This window comes from Orcinus orca, chromosome 10 (genome assembly GCF_937001465.1).
Source record: "Orcinus orca chromosome 10, mOrcOrc1.1, whole genome shotgun sequence".
NCBI classification, from domain to species: Eukaryota; Metazoa; Chordata; class Mammalia; order Artiodactyla; family Delphinidae; genus Orcinus; species Orcinus orca.
This window is the reverse complement of record NC_064568.1, coordinates 67,394,219-67,410,022: the sequence shown is the minus strand read 5'-3', so window position 1 is coordinate 67,410,022 and position 15,804 is coordinate 67,394,219. Positions and strand designations below refer to the sequence as shown.

At 48.5% G+C, this 15,804-nt stretch overlaps 1 protein-coding gene across 2 annotated transcripts in view; it reads right to left on the bottom strand.

Moving 5' to 3' along the window:
* Positions 1-10,268, bottom strand: part of PPARD (peroxisome proliferator activated receptor delta) — a 77,016-nt gene extending 66,748 nt beyond the window's left edge. For both annotated transcript variants that reach the window (XM_004267688.4, XM_049715992.1), the window contains exons 1-2: positions 10,123-10,268; positions 6,424-6,508 (exon numbers count right to left, since the gene is read on the bottom strand). The gene's annotated coding sequence lies outside the window, so the exon portion shown is untranslated. The remainder of the gene's footprint in view (positions 1-6,423; positions 6,509-10,122) is intronic.
* Between the last annotated feature and the right edge of the window lie 5,536 nt (positions 10,269-15,804).

Here is a 15,804-nt window from a genome sequence, read left to right as displayed (position 1 = left end):
AGTTCAGACCTCTGGTCCATTGGAAAGAAGAGTCAGATCGGGAGTCTCGGCAAGGTCCTGGGCCAGAGTCTTTCTTTAGCTGTAACTAGGGAGTGGGGAGTTATTTTCATGCAACTGAGCATTTTGGTCCTTGGAGGGCCTCCTTAGAAGAGAAGGGTAGTTTTCTCTTCTCCAACCCGATGTCCCCAATGGACCACTCAGAAATTCATCCCAGGATGCACATGCTGAGGGTCAAGGGGAACCCAGCAGGATCTCTGGACTGTCCTGAAGGCTTTTAAGGAGGGGAAGCTGCAAAGAAATGGTGTGGGTCAGACGAACAAGCTCGGGTTCAGGGATGGCAGGTAAGCTTTTTCCCATGAGACCTGCCTGGGGTGGAGGGTTCTGAGAACCCATCTGGGTTGCGTGCTTGTTTGGAAAAAGGAATGATCAGTGATCTCTGGGTTCTGGCAAGTTCAAGGACAGCCTGTTTATCAGGCGAGTGGGCCTGCAGACGACTGTGTCTGCAGGGCAGCCTGCCTGGCTCCTGCTGCCACCGGGAGAGCAAAGCTGGCTTGTACTTCCATTAGAGCGGTGACCAAGAAACTCCACGCCGCTGAGGTCACAATTCTTGGATGAGGGAAGTGCCAAAAGCAGTGACGAGGATCAAAGAGTTACAGCAGATCACAAATGAAAGAAATGAAAATCTGTTTTTAGGTACCTATCAATATAATAATATAGAAATGAACTTAAACATGAGGTCGTTTCCCCATAACACCTGGGAGCCTCTCCCTTCAGGACCCTCCCCATGGGAGAACTCTTTCGAAGCTGAGTGGCTATGAGCTGTGGATAATTCAGTAATGGTCTCGGGAGAGCTGCAGAGATGACGCCAAGGCCCGGGAGAAGTCAGGCTTTGCAGATGGGGCTTGAAAGAAAAAGAAGGGCAACGCACTGCCTGGAACCCCAGGAACTGTCGAGCAGCAGATGAAGACTCCCGTGCTTAGGCTGGGCTTCCAGTGCCATGGCCCGGTGTCAACCAGGGAGGGAACCAGTGCAGGAAGGCACTTCCTCCTGAGCTCAGCACCCCCAGAGCCTCGGCTCCATGAAACCAGCACTTACCGAGGTGCCTAGATCTCTAAGTCATGACCCCACTCACTGAGCGCTAAGAGTCACACCCAGGTCTGCCCAACACCAACGCAGCTCCTGCGCTTCCCCAGGCATCTTTTCAGACAGAGAAGAGTCACAGAGACAAGGCAGGAGGACGAGGTGCTAAAACCTGGCAGCCAGGGCCCCGGGAACCGCAGAAGCAGCCAGCCCCACGCTAAGGCTGGAGACCCACGGAGAGCAGAGGCTTTGTTGGGTCTCAAGCGGCTCCTCCAGCCTCATCCTCCATCACTCTTTTTGCTGTTTTCCCCCTCGATCCCCTTCTTTCCTCCTCTTTATCCCTCTCCCCACCATCCTTTCATTTGTCCCCCTCTTTCTTCTCACTCTTCTCCTCACTTCCTCATGGTCTATGATACTGAAACTGAAGTGTTTTTGAAACACTGCCAGTGGTGTTACAAGAAGCTTTATTTTTCCTACTTTTTATTTGATAAATTATGATTGACTTTTTAATGTGTCTTGACAATAAAACCTAAATTTAGTTGCCTTTTAATTTTTGTGAGCCCTTTTATTTTTGTGAGCCCTCTGGTGTATCAGCATCCCTAAATAACGCGTGTGTGCGTGCGTGTGTGTGTTACTCCACCCATGCTCTGGGTACTTAATCAGTATGGCTGACAGTTCAAAATCAATTAATTTTAACAGCAACCAGAGGAACTCAGATTATATACGAGGAAGAATTTCCTCATACTTAGACTACTGCAGTAATCTCCTACCTAACCTCTCTACCTTCATTCTTTCTCCATTTAATCCACCTTTTTGCACTATTAACATAATCAGTCCTTGCTCTAAAACCATCAACGGCTACCCACTGCCCAAGGAACACAGAGTATAAATTCCCTCACCTGGCATTAAATGGCTTCTATCAACCTACTACGAATTTCCTAACAGTGGTTTCCAGGAATGGAAATTGTGAGAAAACACTTTTCTCCTGGAAGTATTCATATACAGGCCAGGTTACCTCACGTAAGGGATGCTAAAAAGAAGTAGTAGCTGGTCTCCAAGGAGGTCTCTCTCCCTCCCAGTGAACCATGCCTCTTGTTGTTCATACCCTTATGTAGCCCTCTCCTGAATCTGAGCCGGTCCTATGACCAAGAAAACACAAAGTGACATTGTGTGACTTCCAAGATTAGGCCATAAGAAACCTTGCTATTTATGCCTGGATCTCTCAATACACTCACTCTTGGGATATTTCTGCTCAGAACAGCTGCCATGCTGTGAGAGGCACAAGGCACATGGAGAGCCCACATGTAGGGTACCCTAGTCAACAGCCAGCATCAGTGCCAGCCATGTGAGGGAGCCAGTGTGGACAACCAGCCCAGCTGAGCCTTCAGATGACTCCTGCCCTGGCCTCTACTTGACTACAGCAACATGAAAGACCCCAAGTGAGAACTGCCCAGCTGAGCCCAGTCAACCCACAGAATCATTAAAAATAATAAAGTGCCAATTCCACTTAAGAATGTCCTAGGGGCTTCCCTGGTGGCGCAGTGGTTGAGAGTCCGCCTGCTGATGCAGGGGACATGGGTTCGTGCCCTGGTCCGGGAAGATCCCACATGCCCCGGAGCGGCTGGGCCCGTGAGCCATGGCCGCTGAGCCTGTGTGTCTGGAGCCTGTGCTCCGCAACAGGAGAGGCCACAGCAGTGAGAGGCCCGCGTACAGAAGAAAAAAAAAAAAAAAAAAAGGATGTCCTAGATGAGCCAATAAAAACTAACTTTATTAAATCATGACCCTTGAATACATGTCTTTTATTTTTATTTTATTTATTTATTTTTTGCAGGCCACGCCACACAGCATATGGGATCTTAGTTTTCCAACCAGGGATTAAACCTGTGCCCCCTGCAGTGGAAGCCCAGAGTCTTAACCACTGGACCACCAAGGAAGTCCCCGGAGTACATGTCTTTTAAATATCCTATGTAACAAAACAAACAGGAGTTCCATGATTGTTTCAAGAAAAAGCAATTTCGCAATTGTTTGAGTTGCAAGCTAAACTAGCCATTTTTTTCATGAAACACCTTTTTTACTTGAAAGAAAAGAATAATAGACAAATTAATTATGATTATTTAGATTGGGTATTTGACAAACTTTCTCTTGGAAATGAATGAAGTGAGACTGTCACTTCAAGAAAAGAAACTGACAGTATGTTACAAACAATAAAAAGCAAGCTTTCAAGAGAAAATTCAAATTATGGAAAACTTGTATCCACTGTTGTGAGCTTCACAGCTTCCCAGTACTTGAAGGCTTTTCTGATGAGAGCAGTGGTCTTAGTATGATTTACTGACATTGTAAAATGAAGCATGTCAACATTTAGGTCTATATAACTCAGTAAACCAATTATTTCCCAATGACCAATTCAAAGTAAAAGATCCATTCAAAGTGCCGGATGGGCCAATGGATTATAATGTCACAAAGTATGAAAAGTTTGTTGATAAGATTTCAGACTCCACATTCCAACTAACCTTTAAGAAACTACCACTCATCCAGTTTTGGTATAGTAACAAAGAAAAATATCCACAATTATCTGCAAAAGCTACTAAAATATCCCTCTCCTTCTCAATTACATATCTGTGTGCAGCCAGATTTTCTTCATATCCTTCAGCTAAAACAATGTACTTAAAGAGACTGAACACAGGGTTTCCCTGGTGGCGCAGTGGTTGAGAGTCCGCCTGCCGATGCAGGGGACACGGGTTCGTGCCCCAGTCTGGGAAGATCCCACATGCCGCGGAGCGGCTGGGCCCGTGAGCCATGGCCGCTAAGCCTGCGCGTCCGGAGCCTGTGCTCCGCAACGGGAGAGGCCACGACAGTGAGAGGCCCATGTACCGCAAAAAAAAAAAAAAAGAGAGAGAGACTGAACACAGAAACAGTTATGAGAATCCAGTTCTCTTCTATTAAACCAGACATTAGCAAAAATGTAAAACAATGTCACTCCTCTCAACATTTTTGTTTTGGAAAATAGCTATTTTTCATTAAAAATGTCATTTATGATAAATGTAATGGATTTATTATTATATCAAATGAATTCATAAATTTGTAATTTTTAAAACTGCCTCAGTTTTAATTTCTAATACAGTAAACAAAAGTTCTTGAGGTCCTTAACAATTTTTTTGTTTAATAGTTTTTTTAAACAAATTTTTTTATTTTTGGCTGCGTTGGGTCTTCGTTGCTGCGTGCGGGCTTTCTCTACTTGCGGTGAGTGGGGGTTACTCTTTGTTGCGGTGAGCGGGCTTCTCATTGCAGTGGCTTCTCTTGTTGCAGAACATGGGCTTTAGGCGTGCGGGCTCAGTAGTTGTGGCTCTCGGGCTCTAGAGCACAGGCTCAGTAGTTGTGGCACACCCGCTTTGCTGCTCCGTGGCATGTGGCATCTTCCCGGACCAGGGCTTGAACCCGTGTCCCCTGCATTGGCAGGCGGATGCTTAACCACTGTGCCTCCAGGGAAGCCCCCTTAACAGTTTTTAAGAGCATAAAGTTGACTTCAAAATAAACGGGGTTTCTTTCAAGGTGGCCAATCTGACACCCAGTTTCTTCAGGAACAAAGCCAATCCTCAGGGATGACTTGCTCCTATAAATGAGTATCCTTGTACAGCACCATGCTTTTAGTACCCACTGAGTCTCTAATGTCTAAAAAATATTTCTGTGCATATATCTTCTCTCACCAACTAGGTTTCACTCACTTGGGCCATGGGGACAGCCAAGGACTATGTCTGAAACCATCTGTCACAGCACCTGGCCCACAAAAGTGCCTCAGATGGGAAAGACTAAGATGACAACACCAGTTTTTTGAGATTAACACTGAAAAAATCTGATAAAGCTACAGCCTCATCTTTGCCAGTGGAAACTAAGAAAGAAAACTTCTAGCTGGGGCTGGGAGCTCAAAGCTAAGGGATGGACAGGACAACCGACCCTGGACATGGACAATAGGTGCCACTGTGGCTAGCTGCTGCTCAAACAAACGACAAAGCGAATCGAGTCCATGCAGCAGCTCTCCCTACTCAGGGAGAACTTCTCTCTCGTCTCCTCTCAGAGAACCTCAGAAGCCTCCCAAACCCTCCTTCTTCCGCCTTCACATTTCCTTCAGAGGAAAGAACTTGGTATGGGTTTCAGAACAGGAGGGGCCCCCGCCTCAGGCCTTCCTGCAAGATCCACAAACAACGCGACCCCTGCAGACTGACAGACACATGGGCTCAGCACCCTGTTTGGCAACAGGAAAACTCACGGGGTGTTAAAGGCAGAGAAAGGGAAGTGAAGCCCATAAACAGCTAGTAGAACCACTGAGCTTCAGAGACTAAAACAAATCAGAGAGGAGCCCCACGTTTCCCCTGGCCCCCAGCAGGGACCCCACCATGGCCTGGCTTCCCAGATAGTTGGGACAACGAACATCAAATTCCCTGGAGCTCCCCTTCCGAGAGTTTACAAAACCTGCCAGGCATCCTGAGAGCAAACAGGGAAACAGCAATGCAAAGCACAGAGCATTGTTCTGACTCTCGTGAGGACCCGATATCCCAGCAGAGATGGAAGAAACAATTCCGTGTATCATGCCCAGCACTCTCTCATACATGCCAGCAAACTACAGACCCATGAGACAGGGACAGAATCTGGTTTTTCACTGTCATCATTTTCCAAGTGCCTCGTAATGTACCTGGCACATAGCAGGCACCCCAAAACATTTGTTATTTAAATGAAAGAAAAAGATGGACACTATCTTTGTGGCCTGGCACCCAAATAATATGGGCAGAGAAGAAAGTTTGTACATTTCTTTCTTTATTTTTTATTTTTTTTTATTTTGCGGTACGCGGGCCTCTCACTGCTGTGGCCTCTCCTGCTGCGGAGCACAGGCTCCGGACGCGCAGGCTCAGCGGCCATGGCTCACAGGCCCAGCCACTCCGCGGCATGTGGGATCTTCCCGGACCGGGGCACGAACCTGTGTCCCCTGCATCGGCAGGCGGACTCTCAACCACTGCGCCACCAGGGAAGCCCCTGTACATTTATTCATTCAACAAATACTTAGCATCTCCTCTGTGCCAGACACTGTCCTAGACACAACAGGACACAAAATAAGTCCCCGCCCTTGTGGAGTCTATGTTTCAGTGGGTGTAAAGGTGAAAATCTTAATGCTCCTCAAAAAAAACCACATAAGCCATAGAATCAATAATTATTTAGTAAGTTCCCACTATGTGCAAGTACCAGATGCAGTGACAGGCTCCTGGGATCTGGGACTCAGCGCTAGTGAAACCATTTCATCTGAGATGTGTCCGTCAGTTGTCAGAGGCCCCTGGGTAAGGAAAATGGGATTACCTCTTTGGTGCATCTGTCCTCATCTGTCGGTGAACAGAAGCCACTGCGTGAGTACCACGTGCATACCCCAAAACACCATGCAACGCTGCAGGATAGAAAGAAAGCCAACATCTTTAGCTGAGAGGCACCAGGGGTCAGAAAAGCAGCTCTGATACATTATAATTAAACATCAGGGCTCAGAGAGTGCTCCTAAGGCAAGCTGGCTCCTCCTCTGTCCCTCACCCCCGCTCCCCCCACCGCCCCAGATGTTGTGATTCTGAGCCTGAGTCAGCAAATATTTCCCAACCCTGGAAGTAGTCTGCTTACTTCCAAGTAAGCAGACACCGGCTTTGCTGATTCTATCAGCATGGGGCAGGAAGAGCTGGCAAGGTGAAGAAGAAGCCGGAGCCCAACACCCCCCCACAGGTGGCAGCTCCTAAATGCAGACGCCCTGAGTCATGCTTGATTCTTTGACCAAAGCCCAGTAGAGACGGCACTGGAGTCACACCCTAATCACCAGCCTCTGAGCTGTGAAGGCCAAGAACCATATGCCAAGGAAGAAGACCCACATATCTGAAACCTGATACAAGGGGCCATTTCCTCCCTGCCAGGCTCAAGCAAGTGCCTAGCTCTCCTGACACCACAGAACTCAGCTGCAAGTGGCTCCTCGCTCTGGATCCAAAGGCACAGAGGAGGGCCTGTAGTTTAGCTTCCCAGTCCGCAGGTAACACCCTAAGAGGTGGGCCTCTGTATTTGGTGACAGACTACAGCTGAAGCCTTTAGAAGCGACAGGGCCAGCCCCTCCGGAGAGAAGCTGTGCCATCCCAGGACATGCCAGGAGCCATGGGCCCTGAGGACAGCTTGCACAACAGCCAGGACATCTGCATTCTATCCAAGGAAGAGGCCTACCAGCTTCCCAGGCCAGTGCCCGACAATGGCTGTCCTCTCACCAGGCCCTGGGGGATGGGGTCTGAGGGACCACAGGTGAGGCTGGAAGGCTGAGTGAGGGCAATTCTTCCTGAGTGGGTGGAGGCACACACCAAAGGAGGAGGAAAGCAAGGAGAAAGGCAGCCAAACAAACGAGCGGTTCGTTAAACTAAGGACTTAATGGGCTACACCATCTGTAGGATAATGTCAGGGGCCTGTCTGCCCACCCCTTTGAAAAAGAGAGGCAGGCTGACCCAGCTCTGCCAACGTCACCGAATGGGCACTTGGTAATTGATGATCATGACTACCCACATGGAAGATGACGCGGTGGACAAACTGCAAGAAGCTATCTGGCCAGAGCTTCTGGTGAACAAGCTGCTCTCCAAGGCCTGGGCCTGACATCCTCTCAAGCCCTTCTCACCTGCTGCCTCAGTAGAGAGCGCTATCAATGGGTAAGCAGACAGAGGAGTAGCAAACGGCTCCAAAGAGTCAGGTAAAGTCCTGGGGAGCCACAGGCTGGACTAAATCACCACCAAATACACAACCCCAACTTCATCAGAATGACCCATTAAAGCCCCAAAGGGATGTTTTCCATTGGAACAAGGAACCCCTTTTGGTCCAGTCTGCCCTATTCCCCCCACCGCCCAAGTGCTGCTTGGGAGAGGACTCAAAGGGTTAGTGGAGAGGGCACTGGCTCAGCCATCCACAACCCTACTCCTTTCACAGAAAAGGGTCTGTGCACAAGAGGGTTCCAAAACTGTAAAGTCTGGTCTGGTTGTTTCAGTTGGCTCTCCACCACAGTTCCTGAAGGCTGCCAATTCTGTCCAATTCTGGCTCAAAGACAGAGAGCACGATCCTCAAAAGAGGAGACCTAGAAACCTGGAGCCCGGTGAAACAACAGGCCTTCATTTCTGAACTGAGAGTGGGTCACGCTTTCAGAATCCTCCAAAATCAGATTGGGCAGAAATATAGGATATGTTATTTCCTGAAGATCTCTCTAGGGGACCAACGCCAAATAAAGGAGCTCAAATTGAACGCACCTGTAAAGAACTTTCAGTCTGGCAAGAAGGTTAAAGATCCAGAAGCACCGTGAAGGTGGTGGGTTCTCTAGCCACAAAGAGGATGATCTCTGTGACTGGAAGCAACTCAAGTTCCTGACACCATCTTCCTAATGCAGCCCCACAACCTGTCCAGGCAGATACTGACTGGCTACGCCTGGGCAAAGGGAACAGGACTTCAGTGTCAGCCTCTCTCTCTTAGAGCCACAGGAAATGAAGCTCCCAAGGAAAACAGAGGGAGAAGAACCTTCAAGAGAACCTGCTCAGTTATCAACATCAGAAGCCCCAGACACATTCAGAGATGCGTGAGGGAAAAATCAGCAGGTGGTTCGAGTCACCAATAAGTAAAAGGGACAGCTACCTGCCAGCCCCAGGGCTATCAAGCTGGCAATCTATTTAAAAACTCAAACAGGAAAAAAAATGTTTTGGAGCCAGTACAGAGGAAAAGGTAGAGGACCACAGGCATTCTCTGGGGCATAGATTCTGGAGACTTCTCTTAGCTCTCTGAGATAGGGCATAGGGTAGAGGGTGGGAATCAGGGCAGAGATAGGCTGAGGTATCATGGTTTAAAGATGTACAGTATATCCAGAGTGTAAAGCCACAAAGCCCTGTTTCCTGGAAGGGGAAAAGAGTTGGATGAGGCCTCCAGCTATCCCTGGCATACACCCAATTCAGCGGCTGGTCTCTCCTCAAAGGTTCCTGGAAGTCAACAGACCCATAAAGGGGAAGTACGAAAGCTGAGATTGGAAGAATGGTCTACAAATTGGACACTATCCCTGATGCAACACCCCAGTAAATTCTCCCACACAAACATTACCTGCTATTTACCTCAGACATTCAGCGCCTTACTTCAATCAGGGGCTGAACACCCACACGCCCACTCCACAGGTATCTCAACTGCGGGTCATGGGAAAGCAAAGTAGTGTCTGCAGCTAATGCTTCTCCCAGAAGCAGAGGCAAGGAACTGGGAAGGAAGGGGAGGTGGATGACAGGAATGCAGAGGGCATGGCTGATTGGAAAGAAATCAGAGAGTGGGGCAAAAACAGGGCTTCTGGGGGGAACCTGGGTAGGAGGGGCTTAGGTAGACAGGGATTGCAGGCACGGGCTGAAAAAGCCCGGTAACACCGCGAGGAAGATGGTGGGGGGGGTGGTGATACTGAGAGGGGCCAGGCAACGCGGGAAGGAGAGAACAGGGATGGGAAAAGAGAAGACACAGGTCAAGGTTGGGAGGACGAAGACAGGAGACAAGGATAACGAGGGGGACAGAGAAGATCTCCAAGGAGACCCTGGGTAGAGAGGGCAATGAATTTGAGGACACCAGAGAAGATATGAAAGAAGAGATCAGAGACAAGGGTGGGTAGTGGGAGAGGACCTAGAGCCTGGGATGGGGCTCTCAGAACACAGAAGTGGGAGGAGACGGAGACACGAGGCCCAAAAGGGGGCACAGAGTCTGGGGGTTGGGGGGAGGCCTGTGGTTCGGGCTCAAATATTGATAGGCGTCCAAAGGCTGGGGGAGCAGGAGAAGCGGGGCGGGGTGCCAGGAGAGCAACGGACGACCGCGACCCGCCCGGGCCAGAGCGACAGGAAGCGGCAGCCGCTCCGTCAGCCGACCCCTGCGACTCTCCCCACTCCACTCCCCGCCGGGCCTTCCGCCCCAGCCGCGTTGCCCGCCTCAGCCCGGGCCCGCTGCTTCCCTCCGCTGCTTGCCTACCCGCTTCCCCGGACCCGGACTGACCTGTTCTGGCTGCCCTCCGCGCCACCGCCGCCGTCCCGCAGGCTCCGTAGGATCCTTCGGCTCCTGCCAAAACTTTTCCCATTAATCCCCAGATCCGCGGCGGCCGCGGCGGCCGCGGCGTCACACGCTGCGCCGCCGGGCCCCGCCCCACAAGAGTGACGTCACCGCGCAGCTCCTCCCCTCCCCTCTCCACGCCCCCTTCCGCCCCGGTCGCGGCCAATCACCGCGCCTCCTAGAGTCGCCCCTGATTCTGCCACTCCGCCCACCCACACGCTGACCCGGGCCCGCCTGCAGCGTCCTCTGGTGCGGGACGAGGGCGCAGCAGCTCAAGGAGGAGCTGGGGAGGAAGCTCCAGGGCCAGTAAAGCAAGTCTGGCAAGTATCACAAAAGAGAATTTAAAGCTGGAAGGGAACTTAGAGATCATCTCGTACAGTCTCCTCAAACTTCCAGTGAAGACACTGTCCCAGAAAAGGTGCGTGACTTGCAGTGAGAAGCAATGCTGAGGTTAGAACCTGGATATCCAAATTCCACTGGAAAAGACTGTGCTCCCTGTAATTTTCACAAAAGGGCCTTGCTCCCTCAAGAGGCTTCTGCAACTAGAAATTTATGGTTCTGGATTTCTTACCTATCTTCCTATTTATCTAATACACTTGCCCACCTAAATGGGGAGCACCCTCCTTACTGTTGTAGAAAATTCTGTTCTCGCTTCTTAACCCAGTCTTTAGGCCCTGGAGGAGACGTGTTATTCCAACCTTCAGATATACCATAAAAAGGTACCCAGCAGCTGGAGGGCAGTATGGGAGAAGAAGATGGGTTTGCCATCTGGCAATGAACAAAACTTGATCAATGGGTATTGGTGTATGATCAATGGGTAACTTCCTCCTTTCCATCATCTTTAAAATAAAGATTACCTCTCCCCCTCTCCTACACTCCTAGATATCTGGATAGTAGAACTACGAGTGCTTTTTTTTTTCTTTCTGCTTCTTTTTTTTCTACTTTTTGAAATGAATGTGCAGTACTTTTTTTTTTTTGCTGCAGCATGTGGGGATCTTAATTCCCCTACCAGGGACCATAACCCCTGCAGTGGCAGAGTCCTAACCACTGGACTGACAGGGAATTCCCGGCGCAGTACTTTTGTAATTCAGATGTCAACCTCCTTGCCTTTGAGATGGAAGAAAAAATGGATTGTGGAAGTCAAAGCCATCCCTAAGATTTCTGCAAATTTCTCAGGGATTTATATTCTCCTAAATCTCTCTGCCTCCAGGCTCCAGCTTCTGCCAGGCTGTCGCAGTCACACAGTTCAGAAATGTAGAGATGAAACTCAGCCCTTCCTGAGGACTGCCCACACTTCTTCCCACACAAAACATTCATGGGTATAGATGTTATGATGCTCTGGGCCCTGGGGAAGGGTCACGTGATGCATTGCAAACAGTTTAAACTCACACAGCTGACATTTTTTTAAAGTCCTTTCTGCACTGGCGGCGTTGAGGTTTTCTGACTGGCTGTTCACTCCTTAGAGCCTGGTCTTTTCCCAAATTACTACCTCTCCTCCCTGCCCCACCATTCTCTCCTCTATCCCATTCTCTCCAGAGAGAAAACAAATCCTTCCCGCTTTCCAGGCACATCTCTTCATTGCTAGAGTTCCTGCCAACACTCATGCCCTAGAGATTTCACTTTCTCCTCCCTAAAAGTCTCATTTCCCCTAATAAAGACAGCTCCTTCCCTAAAAGAAATTCTGGGAGCACTGTTAAAATACTACATTTTTCAGCTCATTTCATTTTCATATTAAACGGATATATAAAAATATGTACATATATTTTATTTTATTTTTATTTTTGCGGTACGCGGGCCTCTCACTTCTGTGGCCTCTCCCATTGCGGAGCACAGGCTCTGGACGCGCAGGCTCAGCGGCCATGGCTCACGGGCCTAGCCGCTCCGCGGCATGTGGGATCTTCCCGGGCCGGGCACGAACCCGTGTCCCCTGCATCGGCAGCCGGACTCCCAACCACTGCGCCACCAGGGAAGCCCTATACATATATTTTAAACTTAAATCAGTTAGTTTCTGTTACTTGAATCTAAAACAGACTAACACAGCTTCCCCAAATCTTCATTTTGACTAGATTTGCCCACAGGCACAGCTCACAGTGGGAAAAGTTGGTCCCTGCCAAGCCTCTGCAACCCTTTTCAGACCAGCCAGAGAGCTCAGCTACCAAAACCTGCTCGGATGCCCAATTACAGTGTAACTGAACAATAACTTACAGTGTAGAATAAGGCTAGACCAGCTTTGAATTAGATCCGGTCTCCTCCACAGCCATTTCAAGCTCCAGCCAGCAGGTGGAGGCCTCCTTAGCCTCCTGAGAACGGCCTCCTCAGCGTTCCTCTTCCTCACCCTCTCACCTACAGCAGGGGCCAGAGAGGCAACTTTCAGCTGGCACCTCTTTGGCCTGGATAGACACTGGTCTTGAGGAAGAGGCGCCTTGCATATCCTGGCAACAGTTTGCAACAAACCACTTGCATTCCAGCCAGTTGCCCAACCTCCCCAACCCTCACGGGTGACCTGGGGCCACAGTGGCTGTATTTTCCACATGGCCCCCAGAGCTTATAGGGATCTATGAAGGTATCAGAGACTGGATACACTCTCCTTTGTCCAGGATGTTTGTAAGGACAAAGGAGTTCTTTTATAACCCTGGAATTAAAAGACTGCAGGGCTTCCCTGGTGGTGTAGTGGTTGAGAGTCCACCTGCCGATGCAGGGGACGTGGGTTTGTGTCCCGATCCGGGAAGATCCCACATGCCGTGGGAGCGGCTGGGCCCATGAGCCATGGCCACTGAGCCTGCGCGTCCGGAGCCTGTGCTCCGCAACAAGAGAGGCCACAGCAGTGAGAGGCCCGCGTACCGCAAAAAAAAAAAAAAAAAAAAAGATGGCAAAATATCTTCTTCTGCACCCGATAATGTCCCACCAGACCGACAGCTTCTCATGCCAGTCCTGATGTGGATTCAGGGTGAGCTTCCTTTCACTGTCACACTGCAACCAGCAATACCTCCTGTGTCCCATCATAGAATGTTAAAAAGCCTGGAATGGACCCCATTTACAGATGAGGAAACCAAGACTTAGGAATTAGCTTGCCACCTCAAGTTTAAACACTACCTGGCTTCCAAGAATGTCTCTAATCAGGCCTCATTCTACCTCATAGTTAGTAGTCCTCAAAATTTTTGCCCCGCTACCTCTAAAAGAATATATAAGAACTAATGCAGCTCCTTGTACATTTTTAAGGTGACATCTAATATATTTCATATTAGTTTAAAACTTAGTAGTTGCAGAGTATGGATGTAATTTCTACTATTTTATAAACATTAATATTTTAATATAAAACTACTATATTACCCTTTTAAATGTATTGACTAAGACTCAGAACCCATAGAGATTTGATGTTCACCATCATCCATCTTAAAAATACATGAACAGGGCTTCCCTGGTGGCGCAGTGGTTAAGAATCCACCTGCCAATACAGGGGACATGGGTGTGAGCCCTGGTCCGGGAAGATCCCACGTGCCGCGGAGCAGCTAAGCCCGAGCACCACAACTACTGAGCCTGCGTGCTGCAACTACTGAAGCCCACATGCCTAGAGCCTGTGCTCCGCAACAAGAGAAGACACCGCAATGAGAAGCCCACGCACCGCAACAAACACTAGCCCCTGCTCGCCGCAGCTAGAGAAACCCCATGGACAGCAACGAAGACCCAGTGCAGCCAAAGATAAATAAATAAAAATAAATAAATAAATGTATTTAAAAAATACATGAACAAATAGATAAACCTACTGTGTAGCACAGGGAACTATATTCAATATCTTGTAATAACCTATAATGGAAAATAATCTGAAAAAGAATATATATAACTGAATCACTTTGCTGTACACCTGAAAGTAATACAACATTGTAAATTAATTATACTTCATTTTTTAAAAAATTTTTATTTATTTTTGGCTGCGTTGGGTCTTCGTTGCTGCGCGCGGACTTTCTCTAGTTGCAGTGAGCGGGGGCTACTCTTCCTTGCGGTGTGTGGGCTTCTCATTGCGGTGCCTTCTCTTGTCACGGAGCATGGGCTCTAGGCACGTGGGCGCTCACGGGCTCTAGAGCACAGGCTGAGTAGTTGTGGTGCACGGGCTTAGTTGCTCCACGGCATGTGGGATCTTCCCGGACCAGGGCTCGCACCTGTGACCCTGCATTGGCAGACAGATTCTTAACCACTGAGCCACCAGCGAAGCCCCTCCTTCCAAGTTTTGAAAGCAAAGATTTGGAAACCTGCTGACTTGAAAACGAAAGGAATTTTTTGTCTGACTTTTGAGCCATTCACTTTCTCAGCACCCACAGTCCTACACTAGCATTTCGAATCGTTGCTATGTTTAGTGTTTCAGGAATTTGACCCCTCTGGATTGTCCACTCCTAAAAGATACTGGATGGGTGAGTGGTGAACCTTGCTTGCCACTGCAAGTAGAGGAGGTGGAACTGTGAAGGAAGAAAGCAGCTTTGGTAAAGAGAACACTTGGAAGTTGAGGATCTGTGAATTGATTTTCTTAAAACTCCTCATACCTTAGAGATACCCCACTCCAATTAGAGAACCCTTGATCTTCCCATTCAATATCCAGAATCCAGACTTCTTGTGCCCATAAATGTGCTATGCTTCTTTCTATCAATACTTGCATTGTTCCTATGTTCTCTACTCTCCTTCCTTTTTAATAAGGGAATTCCCTGTCGGTCCAGTGGTTTGGACTCAGTGCTATCCCTGCCAGGGCCCCGAGTTCAATCCCTGGTTGGGGAACTAGGATCCTGCAAGCCGTATGGCCAAAAAAAAAAAAGTCTTTAAGGGCCTATCAAATCCCACCTCACACCTAACACTTGGTTTTTTCTGAATTCCTGCCACACTTAGAATTTGAACCTTACTTTCCATCCCTGAAATATGCATCATGTTATCCTGGCAGCTTCATGACACTTTAAATAGACTGTAGTGAAGTTCATTGCTATAGAGTTTGGTGTACTTGCAAAAGACATGAATTTTGATACCAGATAACATATAAGCTTCAGGAGGGCAGGGATTCTGTTCATTTTGTTCTGTGCCATATAGCCAGCACCTAGCCCCATACCTGGCTTATAATAAAAGCTTAATAAATAATTTGTTAAATAGGACTTCCCTGGTGGTCCAGTTGTTAAGACTCCCTGCTTCCACTTTGGGCACGGGTTTAATCTCTGGTCAGGGAAATAGGATCCACATACTGTGCAGCCAAAAAAAAAAAAAAAAAAAAAAAATTTGTTGAATAAAGGAATGGTATTGAGTGGGAATCCCAACTGCTTCATCACTTTTAAGCTGAGTGACACCCAGTCATTCATATTAGAATTTATTCATTCATGAATTCATTCAACAAACATTTGCTGCATGCCTACTAAGAGCAGAGCATTGTTCTAGGCACCGGGGACATAAGTTGAAGAAAATATGTCCCTGCCCTCAAGGATCTCAAGCATCTCGTTATGGAGGCTGTTACATGAAGTAAGATGGAAAGAACAGCCAGTGTGCAGGCTCAGAAGAAGAAAAAGGAAGGAGCTGCTAGTAGATTTATAAAGCAGAGGCATAGGAGGCTCTCCTGGGCTGATCGTCAAGGGCCTTGTATGCCCCATATGGGAATGTGAA